This window comes from Octodon degus, unplaced genomic scaffold (assembly GCF_000260255.1).
Source record: "Octodon degus isolate 3935 unplaced genomic scaffold, OctDeg1.0 scaffold00111, whole genome shotgun sequence".
NCBI lineage: Eukaryota > Metazoa > Chordata > Mammalia > Rodentia > Octodontidae > Octodon > Octodon degus.
In genome coordinates, this window is record NW_004524687.1 from 6,119,164 (window position 1) to 6,127,728 (window position 8,565).

The following is an 8,565-nucleotide window of genomic DNA, read 5'->3' on the forward strand; positions in this document are numbered from 1 at the left end:
GCCTCTTCTACCTATTTTAAATTTTAGCTATTTATCAAGAGAAAGACAAATGCCACTCTTTTCTTAGAACCTTTGATAGAGGAGCTGGTAAAGCATACTTCCCTAGATCCTAATTTAATAGAGGGATAGATTATTCTTACAGATAAGTTGATTATGGTGTCAGCTCCAGATATTAGAAAAGAGCTACAAAACATAGAGGATCCAAACAACTCATTTGATATTCTAGTAAACACTGCTTCCTTAGTGTCCTATAATCAGGACTGGGAGAAAATCAGGTAAAGAAAGGAAAGAGAAAAAAAATGACTGCCTTTATTGCAACCTTAAAACAGACCCTAAGTTTGATTCTCTGGGCTCCAGGAAGAGCTCAACAATGATGAAGTTCATCTGCTACTGCTATCAAAAGCTAGGCCATCATAAGAGGGACTGCCTCAAGAAGCCCCAAGCCATGCCCTGACTGTCAAGGCCACCACTAAAAGTGAGACTGCACTCCAAGGCAGAGGCCCCAGAGTTCAGACTCAGCTTCCCAGGTGGTCTACTAGGACTAAAGAGTGCTGGGCCTGCCTCCTCCTCTCTGGCCATACTGTTATCTCTACCTGTCATCTCCAAAGAGGAGCCCTGAGTAGCCATGACTATAGAGAAAGACCCAGCCTATTTCTGGACATTGGCACAGGTTTCTTTGTCTTTCTCCAATCCTGACCTTCCTTCTAGTCATTGTACCTCAGTAGAAACAGACTTTAGAAGACATTTTGCTTTAGTTGTGACTGAGATAATTTTCTTTTACTCATTCCTTTTAGTTATGCCAGAAAGCCTAACTCATCCTGGAGGGATTTTATCCTGTCTAAATACTGCAATAGATATTCAGGTTGCTAACTACTCAAAATGATGCTGAGACTGATTTCTTAAAAATTATATATATTTCATGCTATTTCATGCTGACAGTAAATACAGATGTGACCTCTCAAAGCTAGAGGAACTTATAGCAAACTGTCAGACTCCATGGGAAAAAAAAGTCTAAAAGCCAGAGGGTTCGCTCAAATGCTCATGCTTTGATTATACACACTCTAATTTCTCAGAAAATTTCTTCTTTTCCAAAAGATACCAAAATCCAGGTAATCATACAGGTAAAACCTACAGTACACCTGCTAGATTAATTTTAGATTCCTTTTACTGGGATCCGCCAGATTTTGTCTATAGAGACATATTAAGATCTTAATTAACTCCATCTCATTTGGCCCAGGTGAGCTGAGCCTTCTCCGGGTTTTCTGCCTCATTACAAGAAAAGCTATCTTCATGTTCTTTGGACAGGGCTGTCTGAAGGAGGCCTTAAAACCAAAAAGTCATATCTTGCTCAGTGGGCCCCAGAGGTCTGATACAAGCTGCAGAAGTTAGAAGGGTTGCAGGAATGAATTGTTTCTCAGCTGAGGTATTTCATAGTAGAAAGCATACAGAATGGAATTATAGACAGAAAATGAGAATAATGATACTAGCAGCCTATAGGAATGAAGGCTAGTTGGGAAAAAGTCACGCTTCCCTGGATCCAGACAGAGAGAAGGGACATTTCAAGCAAAAAATGTACAAAGCTGCTAGAGAGGGAAAAAAGAAAGTGTTCATGATGGAGTCAGAGGAAGTTTCACATTGAAGTGGTGTTATGGTTTATGTCTAGTCCCCCCAAAGCCTCATGCAGTCTTGGGGCTGCTTCTGGAGTTTGTGATTGATTACTCTGGGTGTGGATGCTGCACCTGCCCTGGGGCAGGGAATTTGCTTTACAATGTAAGGTGGGAAGAGAAGCCAGCTGCTTCAGCTGCTGCTACCCCTCCCTTGCGCTCTTGCTCTTTGCTGCTGCCATGAAAGGTTGCCCTCTGCCATGAGCCGCTCTGCCTTGGAGCCAGCTGGATACGGACTGAAACCTCCAGTAACTGTGAGCTAAATGAACCTTTCCTTCCTTCATTTTGAGCATCAGGTATTTGTCCCAGCAACGAGAGAACAGTAACTAAGACAGGTGGTTATGGGTCTTTCCCTTTCAAACTGAGATAACCTATGTTAACTGCCAATATAAGGAGAAAGTTTGTTACACTTTGAACAGATGCTCATGGAGATTTGTCAGCAGTTACCCCCAGCCAGTGGTCCCACTTGCAAACTGGAAAGTACTCAGTGTTTTCCATAAGTCTTCATGCACCCCCAGTAATGAGATGGCTAGTTTATTTGAGATAATACCCAATGGCCATGCAAGATATAAAAAAAAGGGGGGAGGATTAAACCTCACATTTAAGAGATCTCTGCTAATGACCTATAAAAAATTCTGACTAGTCTTTTTATAATTACAAACTTTAAAAGGCTATTGTGGAGGACCACCTGAGCAGCTGTTCTTGAAAGAAGAGCGATTGTCTCCATTTTGGCTGAGCACCAGATCCCCAAAAACATTAGATACTCTCTCAATAGCATAATACAAATTACTTTCTCTGCATATGGCAGAGGTAAATGCAGGCCACCTACCTAGCTCAGCTTACAGTACTCAGCTACTTCCCACAGTTCTCAGTCATTCCTCTTCAAGTTACTCCTCCACTGAATAAAACCCGAGTGTGGCCCTGGGACAGCCTCTTTGTTCCAGAAAGCCATCTTTATGGCTGGACTTAGGGCCCCTTGGCTCCCCAATAATTATAAATATGTTTTAGTGTCTTTACTTTCACTGTGGGTTGCACTAGGAGTGGTAGATTGGAATTAATTTGATGGGATTCCAATAACATATCTTTGGGATTACAAATATTAACTTCTTGGAATGAGACGAGAACCAGGAGGGACTCCTACAGGTTATTACATTCCAGATCCTTTTACTGATGTCTCAATAGCTGTTCAAAATATTAGATATCAAATCAATGATATGTGAAATATGAAGTCCCCCAGAAGCTATCTTTAATCATCTTTATGGAAGTCATTACTGTCTCCATGGTGAAAATCATTTTTGACTGTATTCATAATTATCCTACTGATGTTATTATTTGGCCCATGCATGTTTAATCATTTCTTTGGCTTTGTGTCCTCCAGAAAGCTATTCCACATAGCCAAGATAACAATGCCTGGTGTCTATTAAGGGCCTTTAGAGGGAACCTCTGGATAGTATCTCTGACTGCTGGCTCACAGCTATGACCCTCTTCAGCCTGAAGAAGCCAGAGCAGTCACTGCCCATGACTCAGGCAGTGTGGGTTACTTCTTCAGAGAGGGGAATGTTGTAGGCAGCTGAATTAGATAGAAATATTATAGGCAGACAGAGAGGGCCAGGCTCTCAAGGAGACAACAGGAAGACAAGGTGACTTTGCAACTTTGAAAGAGACAGACTCTCCCTTCTGGGGGCCAGACCTTGGGACAAGTGAGTAAACAAATGCAGCCATCTACTTCCCTAGGGATGGGCATCAGGGATTGATATTCTAAATATGTATCAATCACCTTGAAAGAGCCCAAATGAGTCACCAACCCAACCCCCAACAGGAAGAGACCCTGTCGCATAGTCGTGCCCGCTTGGTACATGACTCACTTCCCCATTTGGTACTGGATTTAACCAATTTTACCTGAGCAATGGTGCTTGTCATCTCATTGGTTGACCATAGTTTTGTCCCACCTCATGCCCACCTAAGCAAGTTCCCATATTCTCCACCACCTTAGACCTACCCCACTGTAGGGTTTTACATTATAAAAGTCCCTGGAAGAGGCAGCTTCCTGGGGACAACCTGCTAGGGCCCCCCTTCTGTCCCTCTCAAGGACAGGAGCTTTCTTTCCCCCAGTAAATATATTTTGCTCTTAACCTCCTTTTGTTCCTAAAATTAATTCTTCAGTTTTAGAGAACACAAACTCATCCCAGGTACCTTTCAGCTTGGGAGTTTCATTTTTTTCTCCTCTATCATTTGGAAGTCATCCACTGAGATCATTTTCGCCCCATATTACCAGGTACCTTTCAGTTCAGGAGTTTCATATTTCCTCTATATCACAGGTATCTTTCAGGCTGGGAGTTTCATTCCTCTCTATCATCTTCAGTTTTTGCTTTTTTTTTTTCTTTTGTGGGGAATTAATACAAATTCTCACTATATAGTTCAGGCTGGTCTTGAACTCACTGTGTAGCCCAGCATGGCTTCATACCCATGGCAAGCCTCCTGCCTTAGCCTGCTAAGTACTGGGATTATACGCATGCATCATCACAGAAGAACAACTGATCTTTAAGAGGCACTTTGAACTTACATTATTTTTTTTACTTGTGATATGTTCACTTTATACACGTCTGAGGACAAAACCCTATCTTAAGTAAAGGAGCTTCTGTACCTAATTTAGTACATTGGTGCCTCATGGCACACATAAGAGAACAGGTTTTTCCTAATCCATAGTGATGTAGGGATGACATATGACTGTGACTGTCAAATAATCCAAGTATAAGGGAAGTATTACAACTCCCAACCTGCTAGCTTGTTAGATGACTGATACTCTGAGGTTGTGTGCTCTAAAGCTTTTTTAAAATTGTTTTTTCAGGGCCAGCCAAATAGCCCAGTGTACTAAAGCACCTGCTTAGACAGGCACAAGGACCAGGGTTTGATCCCTGGCATGCCATGCCAGCCCTGCCTCCAGGGCACACTGAGAGATGGAGACTGAGTGTGGTGGCGCACACCTGTAATCCCAGCATCTGGAAGCTGAAAACAGGAGGATTACTAGGAGTCCAATCTGTGTAGTGAGACCCTGTAGTCCCTGTACTAAAATACATAAAAGTAGAAAAAAATTATTTTTTCAAAGAACAACTTCTAGGAATAATTGAAGTTAAAAGCAGAAAATATTGGGAAGAAAGAAAGCTGCCTTAAAAAAGAAAAGAGTCTAGAGTAGGTGGCTGGGCCCTCACTGCTCAAGGGAGTTCTTTCAAGCCAAATCATAAGGTGGTGTGAGTCTAAGGTAGGACAACACTATAGCCAGCCGATATGATTACAAGCATAGTGACTTGGGTAACATTGATCCAAGGGGGATCCCAAAGTGGGTGTGAGGTGGAGCCAGACTACAGTGAACCAGAAAGTTTACAACAAGTATAGTCATTTAGGTAATATTAATTAAATCGGGATCAAATAGGGAAACAAGTCAGGTAGCAAGGTCACATGGGTGGCATGGACAAACTTTCCTGGAAGGGGTAGGTGAGGGAGGTTTTGCTCTCCACCCCAAAGTGGTTGACAGCTACTTAGAATCTCAGTCACTATGCTCATCCCTAGGTGAGTGCAGGGGTGAGTAGCTCCTCTGTCTTGAAGCCTGGCCTTCAGTGATTGCATCTCCAGCCCCACTGTCTTCTGCTTTGACCTCTGGAGGGCCTGGGCCTGTCTGACTGCCTACAATATTTCTACCTAATTTAGCTGTCTATAATAAAGTTAACCAAGGGTCTGGAAATGCTCATTTCAAGACTTATCTTTAAGGAGGTCTAAATTATTACTGAAGGCCAGGGTGTGGTGGGGCATTCCTGTAATCCCAGCACTCAGGAGGCTGAGATAGGATCAACATGAGTTCAAAGAGAGTCTGGACTACATATTAAGACCCTGACTCAAAAAAAAAAAAAAAAAAAAAAAAATCTTGGGCTAGCCAAATAGCTCAGCAGATTAAAGCATTTGCAAGCAGGTACAGGGGCTTGGGGTTTGATCCCTGGGGCCTGCTGAACCAGCCCCTCCCACAAGACACTGAGAAGGCAATGAGACTGGGTGTGGTGGTGCACGCATATAATCCCAGCTCTTCTGTAAACAGAAGAACCACTACCAGTCTGATCTAGTAATGAGACCCTGAACACCCTGTAGACTTTTTCCTAAAATACTATATATATATAGTTAGTTTCTGTCTTTTTTAGTTTTCTCATCTGAGAATGGCTTGAAAAGGACAGTGCTGGTTCTGGAAATATTATTTGTTTATTTGTTTGTTTGTTTTTTTTTGTGATACCAGGGATCAAACTCAGGACTCTGTGCTTGCCAGGAAAGCACTTATTCCACTGAGCTATCTCCCCAGCCCCAAGTCTGGGAATCTTATGAAGCAGCCCCATTGTCCACAGCAGCATCCCCAGGCTTTTCTACATGCCCTCAATTTTGTCAGAGGAAAAAAGTCTTTAAAAATTTATTATTTTTTAGAGGGCCAGCCAAATAGCTCAGCAGATTAAAGCACTTGCTTAGGCAGATGCCGCGGCTGGGATTCGGCTGGGGTTCCATCCCTGGTGTGCCTGCCGCCCCACCCCCCAGGGTGTGCTGAGATGGGGATTGAGACTGGGTGTGGTGGCACCCAAGCATGTGCCTGTAATCTCAGCTTTTGAGAAGATGAACACAGGCAGATCACAAGTCCCATCTATGTAGTGAGACCCTGTACTAAAATACAAAAAAAAAAGTTATTATTTTTTAAAATGATCATAAGTCACTGACTTTTTAACCCTTACCTCTGAAAGTTTATATAACAGCATGGGCTACAGCTCAGGGGTGGAGTGTTTGCCTGGCCTGCATAAGGCCCAGGGTTCCTCTAGCTCTGAAAAATCCCTACACATGCTTCAAAAGAGGACTAGGTGAGCAAGCAAGAGAATAAAATCCTTAATCGCATGGCCTGGGACACTGAACCACGGCTTTCTCACTTTTTTGGGAGATACCTGGCCTAAGATGAGCTACAACACAATGCACCTCACCACCCTTCTGGCCCCCATCTCTCCATGGGCTGAGCTGGTCCACTGTATATTTTTCCCATCAATAATTCAGGCTCTTTTTTGGCTCCTTTTCAGATTCCAAACAACAGCCCTGATTTATTCTTTCTTTTTCTGAAAGTTGGTACCTGGCCAGTTGGGAAGCTACCAGGGCTCGTTACCATAGAAACAGGCCTCAGCTTGGGGGAGCTCTGAACACAGTGCCACTCATACCAAGACCTCTGTGTGCTGCTGAAGGAGCCACTGTTTCCTGGGCTCCCAGATTCAGGGCATTGGGAATGGGAATGGGAAGATCCCTGCCTGACGGCTCACAGCACACCTCAAATTCTGTCCTCTACTGTGATTCCCCCCCGCCCTTTTTTTTTTTTCAGAGCGGAGATTGAACTCAGGCCCTTGTACTTGCCAGGGAAGCACTTATTCTACTGATCCATCCCCCCAGGTCCTCTGTCCTCTACTGTGTGTGAGTCTTTCCCTAACTCAGTGTAAAAAAAAAAATCTCTTGAGGGTCTGTCCAACACCTAGATGGGGTGTGGGACCCCTCATTCTGTACTGCACCAGCTCCTTAAATTCAGGCCCACCCCACAGCTCAGGGCCTTCACCTCAGGTTGGGGCAGGGAAGCAGGTGAGTTGCTTGGCCACTGTGTAGGCTCTGGGGTGCAGCAGAGCATGACCCTGCCCAGACAAGAGGGGAGGGAGGTGCAGTGGTTCTGCTGCTTCTCAAGTGCAACTCTGGCTCACAGGGTGACCAGCTGGGCACTGCTGCCCAGCTCCCAAAAAAGAAGCCCTCCAGAGGCCTGGGAGACTAATGCAGGCAGGTCCTCCTATGGGATCTGCACCTCCAGCCAGACCACACTGTTTTACAGCCACGACAAATAGGAAGAGCATTGATTTCCTAGTTCCTGATGATTGCACTCTCGTCATTATGAGCTCAAACAGGCTTAGGAAAGTGGGTGCCCTGGGACGTGCCCTGCATCTATTTAGAACAAAAGGAAGGAGCTGAAGCCAAGGCAGATGCAACTCCAGGATAAGTTTGGTGAGGTGGGCCTTTAAAGGCCCATTCGTCTCTATTACTCTAGATCCACTGACTATGGCATATCTTTCCCTTTTTTGAGTGTCTGTTTATTGAGTTACCATCCATGAACCATGTGTCAGAACAGGTGTAACAGAGTTATTGATAACCCCAAGATCTTGAGCTAAATGATAGGAGCCATTGGGTCGTAGTACAGGAAGAATAGGAGTATTGTATGGCAAGTGGGAAGTTCTATGAAAATCATTGGTAAGGAAATGTCAAATTATAGGTTTGTGTCCCTCTTAGTATTTAGGGGCTATAGGATATTGGGGAACATGAGAAGGCTGAGGGATCCCAGAGACAAATAGTACGGGGGTAGTGTGGGTGGCACGAGTGTACTAGAAGTGTCCCAGAGTACATGGTGGACAAGGGAAGAGGGAAGAAGGGGAGGAGCTGGTAGCACACTGAGGATGAGCACTGCGGAGAGTGATGGTGAAAGAGATGTGAAGCTGTTGTAGGAGACTGCTCCCCATGAAAGATGTAGGACAGTTTGGCATTATGAGGAAACTATAAGTGAAAAATAACATCTGGAGTCTGCAGGGCACAGGCCTTGTCTGAAGGGGTAACAGGTTGGCCATCAACACCCCCAGTGGAATGTGTGTACAGCCTGAAAACTGAGGAAGAAAACTAAATGTGGCCTCCATGTTAACAAGAAAAGAGAGTCCTACCTGAAATGTCCAGTGAGACTCCAGGCTCTAACAAAGATACCTCAAAATATCTCTATAAACAACCTCAGTTTTATATTTTAGAATACTGTACATTTTTAATTAATTTTATTAAAAAACATACCAATGAGACAGTTTCAAAACCAATTAAT